At 38.8% G+C, this 24,724-nt stretch overlaps 1 protein-coding gene across 2 annotated transcripts in view; it reads right to left on the bottom strand.

The window, feature by feature from the left end:
- Positions 1-24,724, bottom strand: part of LOC309643253 (uncharacterized protein) — a 157,177-nt gene that overhangs the window by 25,230 nt on the left and 107,223 nt on the right. Inside the window, exon 5 of one of the 2 annotated variants that reach the window (XR_014253649.1) lies at positions 9,914-12,544. The exons of the other annotated variant lie outside the window; for it this stretch is intronic. The gene's annotated coding sequence lies outside the window, so the exon portion shown is untranslated. Of the gene's footprint in view, positions 1-9,913; positions 12,545-24,724 lie in introns of those variants that run through there. 2 annotated transcript variants of the gene reach the window in all.

Here is a 24,724-nt window from a genome sequence, read left to right as displayed (position 1 = left end):
TTCCACGAATGGGTCTCCAGCAGCTCGCAGAATGCCTGGAAGGTAATAAGCCACTTAAAATTGTATTTGGTGTGTTACGATTGTCCGAAATTGTCACCATCTTCCTCGGGTTTCATTATAAATATCTCTTTTCAGGAAGGCTTTGTAAAAAGATGATTAGATGAGGGTATGGCAAGGGTGGGAAGGAAAAATAGAGGGCCAGGGGATTTGTGGTAATAAGGGTCTAGAGAAAGAACATGACAAAGTCCAGTGAAAGATGCACTCAGGATAAGTAAACCTCAAAGAAAGAGGAGAAAATGCAAGAAAGGGATATTGACCCAGCAAGAGGGGGGTGACAGGAGGAATCTAAAGAACAAGAAAAACCCTTGACAGACAGAGTTAATTGATTTGAGTGGCTGTTGCTTTCTCTAAGAAATCTGACCAATATTCAGAAATGAGTCTACAATGAAATTCAGTGTTTCAGGCCACTCAGTAGAGTTTCCAGGGGTTTATGTGTCTGTTATTTCCCCACATCCCAGGCTGGGAAAACACAGTCAGAGAAGTACAGGCTGCTCTACAGTTCACCGGGCACAAAATGCCTGACAGCTCTTTCGGGAGCTCCATATCGACAAGGAAAGCAAACCAGTTTGTCAGATATCATCATCTCTCGCTCGTTCGGCACCGTGGCTATCTGGCCCTGGGATATCCCGTGGGGTACCACACATCTAGACCGAGGATTTAAGTCTCCACCATGTTGTGACAAGATTCCCATGTTTTAACTTTGTGATCTCAAATCCTTCATTAGAGGGGATGTCTCTAGACCGCATTGGAAGATAGAAAATCCTGCTATCTGTAATCTGTACACAGAAAATGTCTAAGAGCTGCCAAAATCTATCTTAGGCTATAGAATATTATCTTGTGTGTGAAAAGAAAGTATACTTAAATGGGAATGCACATTTATTATACACATGTTATATAATTGGTCCTGTGCTGAGCACTTTCCTATTTACAGGGAAAGTACCAAACACTACTTTTGTCCAATGCTAAGGACATACCTTTGACTAGATTCTGATTCCATTTTTAACTCAATACTGGATATTTAAAACAATCTTGAAAAAGAACAAAATGGGTAGACTCACACTCCCGGTTTCAAAACTTACTAGAAAGCAACAGCAATCAAGATGGTGTAGCACTGACATAAAGTTAGACATGTAGATCGATGGAAGTTACAAGGCCATCCCAGATTCACATGGCTTTTGGTGGGAGTTACTGCAAAATTGCATTGCAGAGGGCCTGAATAGAGGGCAGGGTGAAGAAATGTGGGCATTTCATCACCAATATGCAATAGTCTATATCTTCTGCCACAGCCATTCATATTCATTCCACCTGCAAAATTTCTTCACCTCCTTACATATCCTCAAAGTGTTATCCAATTACAGCCCAAGGATCAAAATTCAGTATCTTGGGTTCTACATCAGGTCCTGATGTAGCTCCTCTCGATTCAGAGATTTAAGGACCAAAAAGACAAGATATCTGTTTCACATCCCCCAAACATACAAGGGTGGAAAAGGAGTATGGTTCGCTTAATAATCATTCTCATTTGAAAAGGTAAGAAATGAGACATGGCAGTCATTGTTCCATAGCATTTCAAAATCCTGTTGAACAAATATTCCCAGATTCCCTGCTCTGGCAGTGGGGAGTATTTCCACTGGAAAATATGGCCTTCGAGGAACTTTCCCAGTTCTTTATTGCCTTTTTGATTTTCGAATAATTTCATTTTTAGTCTTGCAGCACTTTTGCTTACATAACTCCTTTAAGAACTTTTTAGGTTTTCTGTGAATCTGATTCCATTCAGTTCTAACGGTGAAGACTATACCTACAATTCAAGAGACAAGCCTTTCTCTAGATTTAATTACAACTATTTAGGGCATATCGAGTTCTTGTGGGATTTCTAGAATCCCTTAAGATTTCGAGAAGTTCTTTTTTTCTAGCGGTTAGAAGGCCCTCTGTGAACGGGAATGCATCATAGCACAGGGCATAGAAACATCATAAAAGATTGTATAAGCACCCACTTTACTTGATCTCCTCCTCAAGCTGTGTTTTATGAATGTTTTGCTGGCTAGAGAGGCTAGGGATAAAAACATAGTTTTATTTTCTAACCCAACAAGGCTTTTCTCTTTGATATTTCCTCTAAATTCTTCTTACAAATTGCTCAGTTCTTTCTTTAGCCCATCTATTTCTATATCTTATCACGCACAGCTAGAAGGAACTTGCTGACACTTTCAATATTCTAACTGAAGGTCTTCTTAACCAAATCCAAAAGTTCACTAGTCCTTCGTTTTCAATTTCCAAGTGAACACAGTATTTTTCTGCTACTACGTAGCCTGAGTCTCCTCTTTTCCAGCCTTAATACTTTTTTTTAAAATCATTTTTTTCAGCCTTTGCTAACAATTTTCTTGCCATTCTGTCAGCTTCTTCCTGCCACCTGGTTCTAAAGCCAATGCCATATGTTTTAAGTTTTTTTTTATATTATTCTTTCTAGGTATCAATTTCTGTATAAATTATTTATTGACACAATAAGCTACAATAATATCCCAAGCTTAATGGCTTAAGTAGCAAGCACGTATTTAATTCAGAAGTCGTTTCTCTGGGCTGGTCTTGTCTGATAACCCACTCATAGGTCTACAATCAACAGGCTGGTCACCACCTCCCCAGAGGTGGTGTTTATGCCAGATGCACGGAGGCCATTCTGCTCCTCTCCCTTCCACATCCAACCTCTAAATCCTCTAACCTGTCAACCTCTCTTGCTCTCTAGAGCCTTAATCCCACCTTTCACCATTTCTTTTATATTCTCTATATTCTGTTATGTTTCCATAAAAGATTATGTATCATAGATGTGATACAATTTTGTAACTTTCTCCTCTTTATAAAATATTTTAAAAAGCAAAGCACACATTATGCTTTTAATTCATCCTTGCAAGATATACACAGGCTCCTGTACATGACCTCTAGCACGGATTATAGTAATACCTACCCGTTAACAGTTCTCATACTGAGTTTTGATTTCTACCAATTCATTCTCCCTTAGGTAGTCGTTTTTGGTTGATTGTTTAAATGCAAATCTAATTTCACCACTTCTCTATATAATAGCTTCTGACTGCTTCTGGGATGAAACCTAAAATGCTCTCACTCCACAACTCTGCTCCGCATGTTTTCAGGGATAACCTCTCAAACACTGCCCACATTCAAATCCTTGCTTTAGGGACTTTCTCTGGGCAAACTTAACTGTGACATGTTCTGAATAGGCTTTGAAGGCAAATGATGAATGGATAAGTGTGAAAATGAGTCATAAACCACAGCTGAGTAAAGTAAATATCAGCTTATGAGGGAGTCAAAAAATAAATATAGATTTTTATCCAAAAATAATATTTTATTAAGAAATTTAAGGATTCAGTTTTTGAAGTTTGATATTATTGGGGAAGATAATTTCTCAACAATATGCTAATAGATTGTTCCTCTTGTTCATGAAACTAAAAAGATGCTCATTTCAACTGAACTTGGTAAAAGAGCAACATATTGGGAAGTACCTAATTTATCTTTAATGCTTTTACTATTACTTCATATTCTCTATATCCTGTATTACATTTCAGTAAAGATTATTTATCATAGATGTTATGTCATTTTGGAAATTTTTTTTCTCCTTATGAAGTTTTGTAATAGCAAAACATGCATTCTGCTTTTACTTCATCCTTATGAGATGTATACAATTCCCAAATAGTATTTTCTTTCTTTAAAAGAGTCAGGGCCTGAATTGATTTTTTAAAAAAATTAAACAGGGTTCTTGAAAGCTTTTTGCTTTATTTTGCTTTATATTGTGAATGCTATTACACCTAGCAATTCTACCATATTTAGAATCGAGTATAATCTGCTTTCTATAATTCTGCTTTGCATCATTATTTTTAAATTTTTATACTTTTGGCTTAAAGGATATAATTCTTTTTTAAAAGTTACTTACTATCAAATGTCCTAAGATTTGTATTAACTGTCTCTATTTATTAAATCGACCAAAAGTTCTTAAATGCTTTTGTACATAAAATTAATAAGTTTAACCATCATTATTAATGTTTAGATCATTTTACTAATCATAATAAGTACATATTTACAGTTTTGTTGATCAATAGAATTTCAATATATAAAATGCATAAAAATATTTTTTCATTCAAAATTCTTTATAGGTCTATATTTGAAGGAGAGTATCTGGGTATTAATAACACATCTTAAAGCGTGCCTAGCGGTGTGACCAAGGTGGAGATGCCTGTCAGGTGTGGGGCAGCCTCTGTGTTCCCACGACCCCTGACCACAGGCAAGCACAGCCCTGCCTCAAATAACAGTCCTCTGATTAAGTCCTTCGAAAGCCCAGGCTGAAGCTGAATGGGGGATTTGAGCCCAAATCTCTCTTTTTAACATGTTTTCTAATTTTGCCTCACAGCAACCCTTGAGAACTATTATCTATCATCTGTCTATCTCTATCATTTATTATCTATATATCTATCTATCATCTGTCATTTATGATCCATCTATCTATCTATCTCTGTCATTTTTCATCTATTTATCTATTATCTATCATTTATCTATCATTTATCACCTATCATTTATCTATCATTTATTTATCACCTATCATTTATCTATCTATCTCTATCATCTGTTATCTATCTCTATCATCTATAATTCATCATCTATCGATCGATCTATTGATCTATCATCTATGTATCCACATCATACACAGACTTAATTCAGTGCCTACTCCAGCTGTTCCCGTACATGAAAACCACACAGAAAGCTCTTCTATGTCAAATCCAAGCACATCTCTGCTCTTTTCAGGTCTAGGTATCCTCTAAGTGGAGGACTGAACCAAGCCTGGTCCTGCTGCCTGGGGGAATGTTTGTTTATCTTAACACATCTAATAGGAGTCTAATAGGAGTATAGAAAGTAGGGCAACCAGCTGATTAATACTCCTGGAACATTTGAAATTAATCCAGAGACCAGAAGGATGGTCTCCACATGTTTTCAATTTCAATTTTCTGTTCTGCCTAATCATTTTATCATGGGGTTAAAATCATCATAATAAGTCTTAATTCATTTTATTATAGTTCTGGCATTATGCCTATGCAAAATGGTGACTTCTTTCAGTAAATAACATATGCTGAGAGGATTAACTTTATTAATGGTTCACAGAGATCTGTAGTAGAAAGATATGTATTTTTTCAGATATATTAAACACTGTTTCCACTGATACCTTCTTTATAAGTCTGATAGGCATGTCAGAACTAATAAATTGCTTCTCTTAACTTCCATTAAGAGTGAAAAGAAAGGTTAATGAGTTAAATAGACAAGAGAGAAGGTTGGAATATTTAGATAATATGTTACATTTGATAAGTAATTTTCAAAATGCTGGTAAAAGATTCACCCAGATTGTCACAAATACGTTGACACATGGGCTGAGTCCTGAGAGGAGACTTGAACATGTGTCTACTCTAATGCCAGAACATTTTGGGAAATCAGCAAAAGGCTGAAAATAAGGATTTGGACTTCAGGTGAAGAAAAACAAAACGTGGGTAAGATATTTAGAAATTCCTTTTTTTTAACAAAGAATGACTAAAAGGCATGTGTTAGTGTCTTGTGTTCTTGAGAATTTCTTCAACAAAAGGGAATCTGTTGAAGATTGAATTAACCTCCTATGCAAGTCAAAAAGTTGAAAGTTTAAGATAAATAGAAAATTAAAATTTTGCCTGCAGATGTTCATGAATTCTAATCACAAATAATACAGTTTTCCAGAACCATAGTAGTTAATGGCACTTTTAGGACTGATTTTGCAAAGTGAAGTCTCCAGTTTATGGAATATTTTACTGTGGGTCCTCTTTGGAAGAGGGGAGTCGGGTGGGACCCCTTGGACCAGAGTTGCTCCTCTGATCCTGCTGGGTCTTCTCAGTTGCTATAGATGCACATCAGAACTAGAAGTTATCCTTTGGTGCTTAACCATCACCCTTTTCCATCAAGGTGCTCCTGAACAGATTGCCCACATTATATACTCTTCCTATTAGGTATTACGTTCCTTGGTTTTTAACTGGTATCATTGCTTTTCAATCCCACTCTGCTTCTTGTGAGGGCAATTTTTTAAATCTTCCCAAATGCAAATCCAATTAAGTCATTCCGCATGGTTCCTTATTGTTCAAATTCCTTAAAAAGGTAGATAAATTTATTTGGGGACATGGGCACCTGTATCACCTAACCTCCCCTCCTGCACACATGCATCTCTTTCTCACATGTATCTTCATTTCATCCAGGTCAACTCATCATTCTCCTTCCAGCCTTCATGCTTTAGTGTTTATTGTTCCCTTAAATGGGAAAACATATCCTCCCCGATCTTTCCACTGAACTCAAAATTCAAATCAAACATAAACCCTATATTACTGAAAAGTTTCCTACTGTTGTAACAAATTTCTCCCAAAACAATATCATAAAGCAACACAAATGTATTACTTTATGATTCTGGAGGTCAGAAGGCCACAGTACATCTTACTGGGCTAAAATCAAGGTGTCAACAGGCTCCAAGTCTTCTGAAGGCCCCGGGGGACAATCTGTTTCCTTGATTTTCCCAGCTTCTAGAGGTCACCTGCATTCTTTGGCTCATTGAATGGATGAATTCCTTTCTCCATGTTCAAAGTCAGTAGCAAAGCATCTTCAGTGCTGATGACCTCCTCCTTCTTCTTATAGGGACCAATGAGATTCCATTGGGCCCACCTGGTTAATCATCTCATGTCAACATCCTTAATATAATCACATCTGCAGAGACTCTTTTGCCATGTAAAGTAAGGTATTCATGGGCTGCAGGAATTAAGATGTAGACATCTTTGGGAAGGGACATTATTCTGTTTACCTTAACCTCTCAAGCAAGTCCTCCTCTACCTCTCACACTTCTGACTCCATTTATTTTAATTAGAAAGTTAGCGTATTGCACTGGGTATAGAGGCAAAACAAAAATACCTGCTGCAATTCCATGAAGGTGACAATCAATAATGATGAACAGTGTTTTCCACTTCATCGTATTTGTGTTCTCAGTTTTCATGATCAAATACCCCCCAGAAGAAACCTCTAGTTTTATAATTTGATGCATCTTGAGCTATGTCCCACGTCCATTGTATATGCAAAATAGGTCTTTTGTAAGATCATTTTAATTGAAATGATGACAAGAGACTCAATCTGTTGTCATTTGTCAGAGTGTTCTATGATTTATCCATAATAAAGTTTAGTATTATTTCAAAACTTTGAGGGTAAGAGCTATTTGTTACTAAGGTGAGATTTCAAAAGAGACGGGAAAATATTTACGGCTTACCATGATAAAATTAAGGCGTCCTTTGAAGTTTTTCTGTCTCTTAGGGAAGTGAGGTGTACCTCCGATTAAAGGATGGGTTCTGGATTAGCACATTGAACAAGGGCTGAACTGAGGGATGGCAGAGTTCAGAGGGATGGCTGGGTCCCCCAACAAAGTCTCCACTGCCAAAGGCCCAGCCAGCCTTTGCTCTTACCAAACATCAGATGTGAATCCAGGCTCCTGGACTGACTTTCTCAAATAAACTCTCTTCATTTCACTTCAATATAATAAAAAGGACTTTTTTTTTTTCTTTTTTTTTTTTTTTTACCATTTCTCTACCTTATCCTATTTAAAATCAATAAAAACAAATATAAATTGCTATGCTTTAATCCAAATAGCCATTATAGAGATACTTTTGTGTGTGTGTGTTTTTAAGAATAGAAGGCATTTTTAAAAGGTATTTCTTTTGTAATGGGAAACCACATTTGTGAATGTCTTTGGGAATTGCTCACAGATGACAGGGCTTACTTTGTGTTGTGTTTTTGCACAGATGGTGGGTCTGTGCATGGGGGAAAGACTCACTTACTGTTAGGGTCCACTTTTGTCTACGGATGTTATTTCACCGAAAAATTGGGTATGGCCTTATATAACAGAAATCCAAATATTGAATTTAATAAAAATTGAAATTCATTCATTTCTTTACTTATATATTAATTATTTCACTTATTTATTCATTCGTTTTGTGATAAGAAGAAATTGAAAGGTAGGCGATTCAAGGCTGGTGCAGGGGCTCAACTGTATCCTGGCTGAAGACCCCTGGATTTTCTGAACTGTTCCCTCATTTCTGTTACACCTCGTCATCCTGTCAGCATTTCAGACAGATAGAAGGAGAAAGCACAGGTGCAAGTTGGTTCTCTTTTAAAAGGTTTCTTGATAAATTCCACCCCAATTCTTCTGCTTACATCTTATTGGGGAGAATACAATGGTTTCCAAGCTCAAAGGGAAGTGAGGACAGTTGAACAGTTGTGGGTTTTTTGTTTTTGTTATTGTTTGTGGTTGGTCGTGTGTTTGTAGACATATATAAATTTTTTTTAAAGCTAAGTATATTGACCTACAACATCTAGGCTCTACAGGAGAATGTAGCAGTCTCTCAAACTAGCCATCTGCCAAAATTGTTCTCCTCTCAAGTATTTCAACTTTTAATTTTGACACTGAATCTTAATGCATAGGTAAAACATGCAATTGAAGATAACTCTGGAATGATATTGCTTGTGAAGATTCGTTCTAGGCTTCCTTGGTAGGCTTGGTTTCTCCTATGATCTTTAGTCAGTGAGAGAAGGAATTATGAATGATGATTTTGAGGAGAAAAGAACTCTTCTGTAGTTAGTAAATTGGGGTCGTGCTTTTAAAATCTACTCTGTGTTTGCTTGAGAGGCTTCTAGAAGCCTTTAACAACAAAAAGAAAAGTTCCAGCACTTTTTTTTTTCCTGGCACTGTTTTTAAGGTGACTCAGTCCTTTCTTCCTGTGTGCTCTTGCCCTCATTAGGGATAATGTTTCACTGGGATGGGTGAAGAGGGGAGAATCCAGTTTTCTGGCAAACAGAACGTTGTTACCTTTCCTCTCTTCTCAGACTGGTCCAGAACAAGACACAAGAGACTAAGAATTAGAAGATAGAGCCTCTATACTTCCTTCTGTCCAAACTTCACTTTTAAACACACTTTCTGCTTTTGTAAATAACGGTGGTAATATTTCCCTTCCAACATTACTGGGTTGTTGTAAATATAAGGTCAGCTATGTAAAAACACATCAAGAAATTTAAAAGTGCTGTATGAATTATAGGAAATGATAGACTTCTCAGAAGAGTTTACAAAATACTCCTTAGAGATAAACAGAGTGCTCTACATTAACTTACCCATAAATGTTTTATTGTGAGAAACACAAAGTGAGGAGTAATTCTATCTCCTAGGCGATATAAATTGCAGGGGAAAAGTAGTGGATTGCTCAGTTCCAATCACGTGTCTTGAAATATAATAATAACTATTAGAAAAGCTTTTTCATCTAATTTATAGTTTCAAGGTTTTAAGGAAATGCTAAGAACAATCAAAATAATAACTCTCAAGGAGGATTCAGTTAATCATTATACTGTTCTATGGTGTAAACGCTGTTATTAGCTCCAGAGTACACAAGAGGAAATTGAGACACAGAGTTGTTAAGAAACGTGAATAAAGTCACAAAGCTAAAAAGTATTAAAGGCAGGATGACCTGCTAAACTTCTGGCTCTAGAGTTTGAGCTATTGATCAGCGAGAGCTACACAGTTAAAAGTTTTCAGGAATAAAGACACAGACCTACTAGAGCATGGACTTGAGGACACAGGGAGGGGGAAGGGTAAGCTGGGACGAAGTGAGAGAGTGGCATGGACGTATATACGCTACCAAATGTAAAATAGATAGATAGTGGGAAGCAGCCACATAGCACAGGGAGATCAGCTCGGTGCTGATCACAAAGGTGGTCTTTGTGACCACCTAGAGGCGTGGGATAGGGAGGGTGCGAGGGAGGGAGATGCAAGAGGGAAGAGATATGGGGATATATGTATATGTATAACTGATTCACTTTGTTGTAAAGCAGAAACTAACACACCATTGTAAAGCAATCATACTCCAATACAGATGTTAAAAAAAAAAAGATCTGAAAAGTTTTCTTTCACGTCATCGGAAAATAAGGTTTAGTGTTCATCATTGATTGAGGAAGCATATTAAACATGTTCTGTGTTTCTTTGAAGTTTTCTGAATCAGTACTCACAACGTTAGGCTCACTCAAACCTCAGGTCTACTTAGCTGGCTAGGGATCTGGCTTAATTGAATTCCCAAAGTGTCCTGGATATCATGGTCTTTATACTTCAGAGACCACAAGGAACTGCTAACATAGATATGTAAGGACAAATAGGCTTTGAGACTTGGGGAAACAATCTGTACAATTCTATTCAGTTCTCAAGAGCCCAGGGTAGAATCCATTTGTTACTAAATGCCTGACCTTCTGGGTCTCAGCTTCCTTATTCATCAAATAGAGATAATGGTACCCAACTCACAGGATTATTGGCAGTCAGATAAGTTAAAAACATATAGCACAGGTCATGATATATGGAAAACTCTTAACAGGTGTTGGATGAATTATAGCAAACTTTTCTGTGGAAATGGGGTAATTCTTATAACATGTGTTGTAAAATTGATTGGGTTGGAATTGTTTCTTGTTAGCCAAGGAAGTAGAAAAAGAACCACTAATGCACAACAGGAGGATGTCTATAAAATGAAACTCTATTTTCAAAATAAATCCCAACAGAGCAAATGTAAGTCAGCCATTAACACTTTTCCAAAACATGTGATACAAAGTAACATAATCAAATCCTCTTCAGGCATATGTCATTCATGAGTGTTTATGAGTTGATTCTGAAAGGAATTCCCAGTCTGAGTAAGAATCCTAACTTGTCACTCAACATTTACACGTCTGACTAGATACAAGGAAGCTATTTTAAATAATCTAGAATATAATCATGTAATCAACATTAGGTACCAGTTTAATAGATTACGTCAAGTGTAGAAAGGATATACAGCATTCTCAAAATACAATAAACAAATTGCACTAGGTTATAGCTATCCTCATATAGTACCGAGTTTTCTCTGTCAGGGGACTTTTCAGTTAAATCAGTTGAAGGCGTCCAAACGTTGGGTCTCTAAACATTAAAACACACACACACACACACACACACACACACACACACACACACTTATGCACATCCAAACTAAAAACAGCAGCTCTACAATCAGAAAGTAATTTTACGTGCAGGTATGTAAGTATGTAGTAGGAGTCTACCGCTGCACTCTCTTTTATTGTTCATTCAAATGTAATTCTCATAATGAAAAATGAGCTCTGATACTGAACCTGAATGAATCTATGGACAGATTGGGAAACTGGGCAAAAGGTTAAGGCAGGCAAAGCTTCTTATCAAAACTTCCCTAATTTGGGGCTTCCCTGGTGGCTCAGTGGTTAAGAATCTGCCTGCCAGCGCAGGGGACATGAGTTCGAGCCCTGGTCTGGGAAGAACCCACATGCCGCAGAGCAACTAAGCCCCGTGCACCACAACTATTGAGTCTGTGCTCTAGAGCCCACGAGCCACAACTACTGAGCCCACGAGCCACAACTACTGAGCCCGCGTGCCACAGCTACTGAAGTCTGTGTGCCTAGAGCCCGTGTTCCGCAACAAGAGAAGCCACGGCCATGAGAAGCCTGTGCACTGCAACGAAGAGTAGCCCCCTCTCGCCACAACTAGAGAAAGCTTGTGTGCAGCAACGAAGACCCAACACAACCAAAAATAAAATAAATAAATTAAAAAAAAAACTTCCCTAATTTTTGTTTACAGTGCTTCTTCATTTTATAGCACTTGTCTCTAGGTATATAAAGGTTCTGGAGTCAGATGGATCTAGGCACTTACATAACCTCTTTGAGTCTTTATTCAGTAAACCTGGAAATTATGACTAGTAATAGCTGCCTCTAAAGGTTGTGAGACTGATCTTACAAAATGTATCTCAATTACCTGGCTCAATGTAGGCATTCAAAGAATAGTACTTATTATCATTCATGCTGTCACCTGGCTTGCAGGGACTCACAACTTGGTCCTATTCTCATGACACTGGATTTTATTGAATGACACACATGCACATGCACATACATGCATATCCACAAAAATACACAGAAACACAAACATATACGTTACTGAAAGTGGGGTCTGCCTTCTTGCCACTTGAAAGCCAATACTTGAGAGGCAAGGTTGATGGAAAGGAAAGTTTGCTTTGTTTTGGATGCCAGCAGCTGTGGAGAGGGTGGACTCCTGTCCAAAGGCTGACTCCCTCCCTCCCACCCCCATGACAACCAGTGGGCAAGAGCTTTTATAGGCTGAGGAAGGGGGCTACATGCAGAAACAGTACAGTCAGCTCTGACACTCAACTTGAAATTGGTCATGCAGTGGTCCGACCAGCATCATCTTGATTGTTTTTTAAGAACAGTTAATCTTCAGTTCCAGGATCGGTTTGTTCCCATTTCTTTGAGGCCAGTTCCTTGGAATTGCGGCAGCTTATGACATGGCTATGGTCTGGTCATCATGTAGTTAAAGTCTTCCATCTGGCGGGGGTTTCAGTATCTATAAAACAGTTCACAGGACATGACTCTGAATATTATCTATAGCCCTTGAGGAGGAACTAAAGGCCTTTGTTTAATGACTAAACTATTGTTACTTGGTCTTATTTGACTGTTTTCCTTTGCTTCTGCATTTTCTCACTTCTCTGATGAAATTTATTCTTTTACTAAAGTTTTTCTACAAACAAAAGGCAGGCTGAGGACATGAGGGGTGGGTCTATCCTGGGAAGGCCCCAGAGGGTCCTGCTTCACTCCATACATTTCATGTATACATTTCATACATTTCATACTTCATTTCATACCCCATACCCAGATGCTGGGCAGTGGGTTTCATCAGACATTGCAGAGCCATGACTAAAACATGGTTTCTACCACTGAACCAACTAATAGAGAAGATGGCAGATAAACAAATTAATTAATCTGGACGCAAGTAACTCCATGAGTAGATTAATGCATTTCTACATGAGCAACGATTAGTCCTGAACCAAGGCGTATGGTCAGAGAGGGGCTAGGAAAGGAGGGGTGGGATGTCAGAACCAGTGACCAAATGCCCGTGAGGAGTGAAATGAGGGAGGGGGAGTCAGAGACCACTGAGAGGTTTCTGTCCTAGGTTCCTGGTGGTGGGGTGCAGCTAGCAGGGTCTAAGTAAGGCAATCGGATTTGGTTGGGGTGTGTTGAGTGTAAGGTGTGTTGAGTGTAAGATGCTCTTGAACTTGAGGATGTACCAAGGAGGTTGCTTAAAGTTTCAGTATTGATCCCAATTATTTCTGTCTATCACACAGTCTCTAAACCATGGAACATCTCTAAGTCCCATTAAAACAAACATCCTAACCAGCATGATTGTGACAGATAAAGCTTACGATGTCACCTCTTCTATATAATGATTTTATTTCAGCAAGAGCCTCAACACCAGAATATAATGTTTAACGATCCCCACCATAAAAACATAAATACACACACACATATGCACATACTAACACTGTAAAGTATGCAAAATGGATAACATAAGAAATTTTCATGTTACACTGGGTCCAAAAGGGACACATTTTGCAACAAGGTGTGACTTAGGCTGCCCTTCAAATGACAAGACTGCCTTCTCTACATTAGTGGCACTGGGTTATTCTAAACATGCTCTTCAAGGCTGCCAACTGCTATTCAGTAGTTCTTCTCTGTTAGATAGTTATTGCCATCTTGGAAGGTATTTGGATGAAACATTAGCTAGATGTTTCCCAGCCCTGTCGTGTTGAGCGTCTGATGTGACATGATGTAGGGTATTCTCTGCCTCAAGAGATATGGTGCACGTCCACACGTGTCAGACATGAAATAAATGATTGGTTAGTCAGTCCTGTGTGACTCACAGTCTATTGGCTCCTTGGCAGTGTCACATGACTTTGCGTATGTTTTGGAAGCCCAACGAGACCAAGTGGAGGAGAAAAATGTGGATAAGTCAGTGCATGTGTAACTCACCCCCTACCAAGTTGGCAAGTCAGCAACGGCAGTAGCTGTATGATAGTTGGACTCACCTACAATAAGCTGTGGGAGGGAGATCTCTCACTATTCCTTTAGAAATGAAGTCTTTTTTTTTTTTTTTTTGGACTTGAAAAAAACATTTATTATCTCACTCAGTTTCTGAAGGTCAGGAAGCAGCTTAGCTTGATGGTGATGACTTGGGATCTAATGAAGTTGGCCATCAAGATGTCAGCTGGAGCTGCTTTCATTTGAGGCTGGAGTGTCCTCTTCCACACTCGCCCACATGACTGTTGACTGGACATCTCACCTCTTCACCATGCGGGTCTTTCCACAAGGCTGACCAAGTGCCCAAGTCTTAACTTCAGATTGACCCCAAATCTATTTTTAATTCTGTATATGAATCAAATAAAAGATCACCTAGAACCACGTTTATGCTGCAAAGCTTATCCTAATCTCAGAACTGCATGATGTCTCCATCATTGATTGGAAGTTCCAATTGCCACTGATTGGTAGTGGTTTCCTAGCACTCTATATTTTTTTTTTCTTTTGTTTTTGATTCCTAGCACTCTATTTTAAGAAAGCTCCTTAATGCTCTTTTGAGGTCACCCAAGATCAAGTGTTGGGTTCAATTACCAGGCTTCCCACAGTTGCTAAAGGGAGAAACGCAGCTCAGAGATTCTCTGTAAAGAGAGTCTCTCCTTTGGGCTTAGATTTATGCCTATATAGACTCAGCTCAGATCAGAAGCAGCCTTGGGTGGGCTCCATCCAATCACCCCCCATAACCCCCTCCTGTGCATCATTTCCACACAAAATCTGTGAGCTCAACCATCTCCTCCCCATTTCTACTGATCTTTTTGAGGACTTGCTATTATATTACAATAGGCAGGTCCTTTTATGAGTATCAGAGCAGGGCATCCATCCACATGGACCACAACAGCAAAGACTTCCTGGAAAATTACAAAACTTCACAATCACCCTGAAAATTGTGTCCAATTGTGACAAAAGATCTGTCAATACCATGAACCACAGGTGAGTAGTTCCTGGAATTGTTCAAACAGTAAATAAAAACATTTAAAAATACCTGAAACTAACACAACATTGTTAGTCAACCATACTTCAACATAAAATAAAAATTTTTTAAATTTTAAAAATTAAAATCTCAAAACCTTCCAAAATACCTGAAAGGAAGGGACAGAAACCTTTTTAATAACTCTATTACAAGACTGTAAAATGCAAACACACTCAACTCAAAGTCGATGTCTTTCATGCTGAGGAAAGAAGTGAAAAGAAAAAGGGCTTAAACTTGACAGTTTCCTCTACAAGAGAAACTACAACACCTGCTCATTGCTACTGAATACACTGGCTTTTATGCACACACAACAATGAACCTCATGAAACGATTTTCTCTGTTTTACAATTAAACAATTCTACCCCATGTCTAAGACTATAGAGGGATACTCTTCAGTTGAATTATCGCTCTTGGCTCACTGCAAAAATTGTTAAAATGTGTAGAACTTGCTTTACATTAGGGAACCCCCTTTAGACTTCTGGTGGCTCTGAGTCATATAAATGTGCTCAACTCTCAAATGTCCAGTGTTGATAATCAGTCTGTGAATTATACAGACTCTGGTGGTTTTTCCCCTTCATCTCATCCTTGTCTTTTAGGGTTTTTTTGTGGTTTTGTTTCTGTTTCTGTTTGCTGGCTTGACTGTGCTTTGGTGTCTCTATGAGAGAATGGAAAATGGAGTGAAAGCAAACAAAACACAAAACAGTCATTTCTTTTAAAGCTTGGGTTAAAACAGTGTCTAGAGCATCTTGACATTTCAAAGGATGTCAGGTATTCAGGTTTTCCTGACCGCCTCCAACTTCCTGGCCTCCAAAACTGACCCAGTTGCCAAGAATTAAGGGTTTCCTGAAGAACTGGCTGAATGCATCAGAAAAACTAGCATTCCCTAAAACACGTGGACTAGAGACCCTTCATCTCATGTATACGGTACCCCACACTTTTTCATGTGTATCCCCTCTCTTATGTTTCAAAGCGAGGTGCAGCGGTACTGAGCTCCAGAGGATAAGATGAGGGTAAGAGGCAGAGCCGAGGTTTGGACCCAGTTACAAAGGCAACGCTCTTTCTTCACCTCCAAGTCAACTCTTTTTAGTGGTAAATATGAAACCAGGTTTAACAATTTGTTTGAAAGTCTCTGTTTATATAACATGTGGTTTGTTGATCTCGCAAACCCTGAAGGCTTAGCTTAGCCTCAGGATCAAAGTTTACTTTTCCCCATAGTTATGATGGTGTTTTCATACATTATTTAAAATATATGATGGTGAAGGCACACTAGAAAACAATCTTGATAGTGAACTTTTGTTCTCCAGATACTGTACTTCCCCTCAGTGGGCTCAGTCAAGTAATGTGCAAAAGAGGTTTTGCAAGATGAGGTGTCTTCCAGCTTGAGTTTAAGGGGTGCATCTGGGTCTCTCACAATAGTGTGTTTTGAGTAGGTCTTTGACTGATTTATAATTCACTAGCTTTGCCAACTGAAGCATATGAAAATCCCCTATTTTGCCTACCATGAATAAAGCTGCTATGAACATTCTTCTAGAAATGTTTTCGTAAACATACATTTTCATTTCTCTTGGGTGAAAATACCTAGGAGTGGAATCTCTGGGTCATAGGTAGGTTTACTTCTGAGTAAATAAAAAACTTGAAATCATAATTTAAAAACATCTTCTCGACATCAGTGTTATTTTCACTTCTCTTTCCTCAGGAAGAGGTCATTATAACAAAGTTCTGTGGGAATTCCTTCCCACGTGGCAACTTTTCTCTGTCTCCTGCCCTTTCCTTACTTCCAAGGTGAGATAATCACAACATACTTTACGTACTGGGAGTTTGGGACGGACATGTACACACTGCTCTATGTAAAATACATAACCAACAAGGACCTCCTGTATGGCACAGGGAACTCTACTAGATATTCTGTAGTAACCTATATGTGAAAAGAATTTGAAGAATAGATACTTGTATATGTATAACTGAATCACTTTGCCATACAGCTGAAACTAACACAACTTTGTTAATCAACTCTACTCCAATATAAAATAAAAACTTTAAAAATGACTTGGTAGATTTAATAAAGATTTAAATTTAAAAATAAAATAAGATAGTCAAACTCAAAAGCAGAGAGTAGAGTGGTGGTTATCAGAGGCTTGTGGGAGGGGGACTTGTTACCTGATGGTTATAAAGTTTCGGTTATACAGATGAGTACATTCTAGAGTTCTTCTGTACAATCTATGATTAACAATACTGTGTTGTACACTTAAACATTTTCCAAAGGATAAATCTCATGTTAAGTGTTTTACCACAATAAAAAAAGTAAAATAAAAATTAAAAAGAAGTTAAAAACAAATAAAAACACACTTGACACACCTCCTTCTACTAACTAGCTGCTTCTCTCTTCTTCCTGGCTCATGCTGCCAAGTAGGAGACTCTGACCCTGCACACACCCTAATCGTGTCAGCAACCGCACTCTTGAACTATTGCTATAAAACTCCTCATCAAATCCTCCTGGGTTGGGACACACAATTTTGAGGGGCAGGAGCCAGCTGTGTCCCCCTTTGCCTGGCAAAGCAATAAAGCTATTCTTTTCTACTTCACCCAGAACTCTGAGATTTGCTTTGGCACCGGTGCACAGAGACTGAGATTTCAGCATCATTTCCATCCAACCAGACTAGAGGCTGAGGAAGTCCAGGCAAAGGGTCAGTCAGTCACTCTCCCTCCCCTGGGATGTTGTCTTTTTTATCTATTTGGTGTCTAGACCAGAATTACAACCAGCTGGTCTCTAGGCAGGTGGGTCAGCACTCAGTCTCACTCTTTCCCTCTGAACCCTCTTCTGGCGCTGGTGGGGATGCTTGATTCAACCTGTTCTCCCGTTGTACTGGTAGGCTCTGCTGCTTATTAAAGAAATCAGCACTTTCTCAGCTCAGTCTTCCCAGGTGTGTGGTTTCTACTGTTGTGTAACAAATACCACAAACTTAGCCCCTTAAAGCAACACCCATTCATTATTGCATAGTTTTGTAGGTCAAGTTTGCACTGAAAGGCTCCTCTGGTCTTTGGACATTCAGGCCAACATTGGCCCAAGTTAGATCCGGTAAAGGAGCACTTGATGAGCTAATTTTAGAGTTTACAACAGCCCTGCCTTAGAACTCAGGACCCAAGCTCTGGTTAGCGACATAGTATTACTGTGTGTAACTAGCATCGATCTTATGCTCATACTGCAATCAGGGATTTCACAGGAGGAAAGATAATTTTGCTGTGTTAGTCCAGGTCCTCCAAATGACAAATGCTAAGACAGGGTTAAGCTTTCAAGAATTGTCTTAGGGGAAAAGCCTGTGTGAAGGAAAATGGGGTTGGTTGGGAGGTGGGAAAGGCTGGGAGAGCAGTCAGACCCAGAGAAGAGAGAGGGAAGGAAAGTTAGATAGAAGTGCCTAGACTTTTGTATCATCTAAGGAAGGCTCAGCAAGGCTGTCAAGGACTTTTTTAAATTTTTTATTTTTATTTTTAAATTTTTTATTGAAGTATAGTTGATTTACAACGTTTCAGGGGTACAGCAAAATGATTCCATTATGTATATCGGGTTAGCCCAGAAGTTCATTCGAGTTTTTCCATTTTCTTATGAAAAACCTGAATGAAATTTTCGGCTAACCCAATACGTATATCTATTCTTTTTCAGATACTTTTCCATTATAGGTTATTACAAGATATTGAATATAGTTCCCTGTGGTATACAGTAGATCCTTGTTGGTTGTCTATTTTATGTATAGTAATGTGTATATGTTAATCCCAAACTCCTAATTTATCCCTCCCCTCCCCTTTCCCCTTTGGTAACCATAAATTTGTCTTCTATGTCTTTGAGTCTGTTTCTGTTTTGTAAATAAGTTCATCTGTGTCATTTTTTTTTTTAGATTCCACATAGAAGTGATATCATATAATATTTGTCTTTCTCTGATTTACTTCACTTAGTATGATAATCTACATGGATAGACCTAGATACTGTCATACAGAGTGAAGTAAGTCAGAAAGAGAAAAACAAATATTGTATAATATGGCTTACATGTAGAATCTAGAAAAATGATACAGATGAACTTACTTTCAAAGCAGAAATAGAGACACAGACTTAGAGAACTGACATATGGATATCGGTGGGGGCATGAATTGGGAGAATGGGACTGACATATATACACTACTATGTATAAAATAGATACTAATGAGAACCTACTGTACAGCACAGGGAACTCTACTCAGTGCTCTGTGGTGACCTAAATGGGAAGGAAATCCAAAAAAGAGGGGATATATGTATACTTATAGCTGATTCACTTTGCTGTACAGTAGAAACTAACACAACATTGTAAAACAACTATACTCCAATAAAAATTAATTAAAAAAAAAAAAGGACTCTTCAAGCTAAAGTTTGGAGTCCCCTGTCACTCAGGAACTGGTTAATGTGTCTAAGGTAGCGCTTGGTCAACCTTAGGCCCCAGCCTGTACTCAAAGGTTGGCAAGGAGCAGTTCTGCAAAAGACGTAGCCTCAGGGAGAATGCAGCTGGGCCTTTGGTCAACTAAGCTCCCTCTAGTTGAAGGTTGAGAAGTACACACCCATGACTACCAGACCAGCTGACACGGATTTTGGTATTCCTTGGTCACCTAATCAAAATACCTAATAAATGCTGACCTGAAAACACTCCAGTTTATTGCCTGACACGTGGATAGCCCTGCATCCTCCGGGCCTTAGGCTGCAGTCATGTATCCATGCCCTTTATTAAAGGAAGCCAGCACTTTCTCACCCCAGTTGTGGCAAGTGTGTTAGTTTTCTACTGCTGTGTAACAAACACCACAACGTTAGCACTTTAAAGCAACACCCATTGATCACCTCACCATTACGTAGGTCAGAAGCCTAGGAGGCCTCAAGTGGGCTCTCTGTTTGGGTCTCATAAGGCTGAAGTCAAAGTGTTGGCCAGATCAGACTCTTATTTGGAAGCTCTGGGGATGAATTCACTTCTAAGCTCTTTCAAGTTGTTGGTAGAATTTAGTTCCTTGTGGTTGTAGGACTGAGACTCTGGTCTTCTTTCCAACTGTCAGCCAAGGCCACTTTCAGCTACTGGAAGTCTACCTTCAGGTCCTTCCACCTGTCCCCTCCAGCTCTGCAAGGATCCTCATGTCAAATTCCTGACCCAACACTTTCTGCTTTAAAAGGCTCATGTCACTAGATTGGGAACCTAGAGAATCATCTATCTCTAGGTCAACTATTAATAACCTTATATACATCTGCAAAACTACTTTGTCATGTAGTATAACGTAATCACACTAGTGGGATCTCATTACATCCATAGGGAGTGATCTTAAAATGCTGCCTACCATGCAAGATACTCCAAGGAGGCTTCTTCCAGCTCACGTTGCTTGTTTGTTTATCCTGAGTCCCTCTCCTCCACCATCCTTTTCCTCACATGACTTTATCCTGTACTGAATGCAACACCTTTTACATAATCCATCAATAGTATAGCAAATAAAAAACTAATATAATGTGCTTTTACTATCTGTTGGAGTACTAGTAGGAGATTATATCAGAGCATAATAAATACAAAATATTGAAATAAACATGAGAAAATTTGAAACTTTCTTCCTGGCCACCTCCTAATACTTGTTCATGACTGCCTTGTCAGGGTCAATTTTTCTTTTTAAAGACCTCTTCCTCCTTCTCCTGTGTGCTAATCACCAATGACTTCTTTAGGAGACAATGTCACAGTTCACCACCTACCCCCACATTATCCAAAGCTACTCAAGCACACATTCTGGAGTTTTCTTGAGCAACTGAATCATCAGCCAGGTCTTCATTCTCAACCATAGTCTCCATCCATGCCCTCACCTCCATTGGGATATAGAAAGGGGTTTTAGAAAAGATTTATTCTATCCCTGTATACAGCAAATCACTAGGGGTATAGACTTTTTGTTTTGTTTTGTTTTGTTTTGCTTTCTTCTGGGTAAAGAAACTCACCATCAGCCCCACCAGCTCCCAAGAAGAGCAGCACAGCCTGAAGTCCTTGTGTGTTTGTTGGAGGCTAAAAGATTATTTTCTATATCCTAGTGCTCTAGTCATGCATTCCAAAGTAGGGTGGCCTTGTGTCCCGCTTAGTATAAAATAGTCCTGTCATCTCTACTCGGAGGACTCTCTCTTCCTAGAACACGTGTGGGTCTTTCAGGCTTTACATGGAAGGAAACCGACAGACATGAGATGCCACCTTCTCCTTACAACAGAGGGACCCTTCCTTACCATGTCTTTCTACCCAAGAACTTTCCCCCAGTCCCTCGTGCAAACCAGGTCTTGATGAAGAGTCTGCCCATCATTCACCAACCTGTCTGAAACGCTACAAAGAATATGGACTCTACTGGTTCTGGAATCACCTACACAGAAGAATTTGCAAATTGTTCTTTTCCCCATGTACCTAGACAGAGAGTCTTCTAATCCCAGCATGGAAGTGCTTTACCAGTCTTATTGGTCAGATTTGCAATTGCCCCTTTCACTTCTGCTTTATATGGTTGAGGTCAGAGTGTTAAGTTTTATGGGTTAAATAGAAAAGACTCACTGTTCCTTCTTGTTTTTCTTGTCATAAAGAGTACAGTACCAGAGTGGCAGAACTTAATGAATCAAGTCTTTAGACTGACACTCCAAGCAGCACCTGCTGGCAGCTGGAAGTGACCTTGCTATAAATCTTCTCCCCCAAGGTCAGGCCACATTCACACTAGGGCCTTGTGAACTCACTACCCTTTAAACTGATGATAAATGTTCTTGTTTTAAAATGAGGTCAAAATTTTGTTTTCCATGTGTTGATTCCTTCTGTGCTATCAGTGCTAAATATCTGTAAAAATAGAAAAGTGATGGTGAGCTGCATTTTTGTGTGTGTGTCTTTTTACTGTAGCTACAAGATTGTACATCTTTTATATGCTCTGCCTACATTATGTTAATACCTTAAATAAACATGGGAATTCGATTCATGCTTAAATGTCTTACATATGCCAGGGATAGTAGCCATGTTTCCAGCTGGGAAACCAAAGTTCTGTAGTTATGATGGGCATGACAATTTCTGTGATTTTTTAAAAAATTTATTTATTTTATTTTTGGCTGTGTTGGGTCTTCGTTGCTGCGCGCAGGCTTTCTCGAGTTGTGGCTAGCGGGTGCTACTCTTCATTGCGGTGCACGGGTTTCTCATTTTGGTGGCTTCTCTTTGTTACAGAACATGGACTCTAGGCCTGCGAGCTTCAGTAGTTGTGGTTCGCGGGCTCTAGAGCACAGGCTCCGTAGTTGTGGCACATCGGCTTAGTTGCTCTGCGGCACGTGGGATCTTCCCGGACCAGGGCTCGAACCCGTGTCCCCTGCATTGGCAGGTGGATTCTTAATCACTGTGCCACCAGGGAAGTCCCAATTTCTGTGATTTGACAAGCAAATCAAGGAAGGGGTAGTTAGGATAATTCCTATGATTTGACAAGCATTGACCATCACAAGCATTGAGGAATTGAATAGTCGGCTTGACTTTGAGAAGTCTTCTTTTAGCTGCAAAATGTAAAATTATTTTCTTTGTTAGTTCCCTAACGAAATACTGGTAAGAAATGTGTGACAGGTACTTTTTTAAATTTTTCAAAATAAATGTGGAGATTTTTCTAGAGACACTCTTTTAAATAAGTTTGGATAAAGACAGCCTGCAAGACAGCTAAGAAGATGCTCTACTTATCTCCAGGCAGAAAAATTACAGTACGACCAATCTTGCTTTGAGAAAATGCTCATGAAAAACATTTTACAACAAAAATTTTATTGTCATGCAAACAAGCATGGGATTTGATAAACAAAAAAATGCCTCAAGTTAAGTTTTCTTGTTGCTATCCAATCATTTTCAGGATTTGTATAGAACTTTACATAGGAAACTCCATCTGCATGCTAAAAAGAGTGGATTCAGTGATCCAATAACCTCAGAATTTTCTCTGAGCAAATTGCCTAAGAACAGCAATATTTGGTTAATGTTTTCTCTGTGTCAGGCACTGTGAGATAGATTATTCTATTGAAGCCTTACAAAACCATTTCAAAATATGTATTTATTTATTCATTCATTTGTTCAGTTAGTCAATCAAAACTTTATTCATCTCCTGCTCTGTACTAAGCACTATTCTGGGTAGTTAGTAGGTATCAGTGAAGAAGCAAACCCCTTTGCAGTCAAGGAGCTTACATTCCAGTGGCAGAAGAGAGAAAATAGGCAATAAATATATGTAAATTATGTCACCTATTAGAAGGGACTAATTTCATTTTACATTTCAAAAGGATGTCTCTCTTTGCCTTATGAAGGCTATAGGTAGGTAGCCAAAGGAAGCAGGGAGACAGGGAGATGAAGTAAGAGGCTTTCACAACAATTCACACAGAAATGAGGGTGTCCCTGACCCTCATTTCTGGTAGGCTTTTTAAAAAATTTATTTTATTAAAGTATAGTTGAATTAACATGAACAACATTAACAATGTTGGGTTAATTTCTGCTATACAGCACAGTGATTCAGATATATATACACACATATATTTTTTTTCAGATTCTTTTCCATTATGGCTTATCACAGGATATTGAGTATAGTTCCCTGTGCTCTACAGTAGGACCTTGTTGTTTATCCATTGTACATATGTAGTTTGCATCCGCTAATCCCAAACTCCCGATTCTTCCCCCCACCCACCCACCCTTCCCCTTTGGCAACCACAAGTCTGTTCTCTTTTTCTGTGAGTCTGTTTCTGTTCAAAGAGTTTATTTCTGTTCATTTGTGTCATATTTTAGATTCCACATGTAAGTGATATCATATGGTATTTGTCTTTCTCTGACTTACTTCACTAAGTATGATAATCTCTAGGTCCATCCAAGTTGCTGCAAATGGTATTATTCCATTCTTTTCATGGCTGAGTAGTATTCCATTGCATATATGTACCACATCTTCTTTATCCATTCATCTCCTGATGGACATTTAGGTTGTTTTCATGCCTTGGCTGTTGTAAGTATTGCTGCTATGAACATTGGGGTGCATGTATCTTTTTGAATTATAGTTTTGTCCAGATATACACCCAGGAGTGGGATTGCTGGATCATATGGTAGTTCTATTTTTAGTTTTTTTGAGGAACCTGCATACTCTTTTCCACAGTGGCTGCACCAATTTACATTCCCATCAACAGTGTAGGAGAGTTCCCTTTTCTCCACACCCTCTTCAGCATTTGTTATGTGTAGACTTATTAATGATGGCTATTCTGACCGGTGTGAGGTAATACCTCATTGCAGTTTTGATTTGAGTTTCTTTTATAATTAGCAATGTTGAGCATCTTTCCATGTGCCTGTTGGCCCAAAGTGATAGCCTTTATAAGGAACAGCCAATAGAGTGGTCTGACTGACTTGATTTCAGGGCTGACTCTAATGTTTTGGCCTAAACCACTATTAGGATGTAGTTGTATTAATTGAGATGGGAAGGGTTGCATGGGGAGCAGGTTTGGGGTGAAGATCAAGGACTTTGGTTTGGGACATGTGGAAAGTATGATATCTCTTGGACATTCCACTGGCAATGTCAGGTATGCAGTTGGATATAGAAGTCTGCATTGAGGAATGAGGGCTGGGCTAGAGATTAACTTTCAGAATCACTAGGATACAGATA

Source organism: Balaenoptera physalus (assembly GCF_965194825.1).
Source record: "Balaenoptera physalus genome assembly, chromosome: 1".
NCBI lineage: Eukaryota > Metazoa > Chordata > Mammalia > Artiodactyla > Balaenopteridae > Balaenoptera > Balaenoptera physalus.
This window is presented reverse-complemented; position numbering and strand designations above follow the sequence as displayed.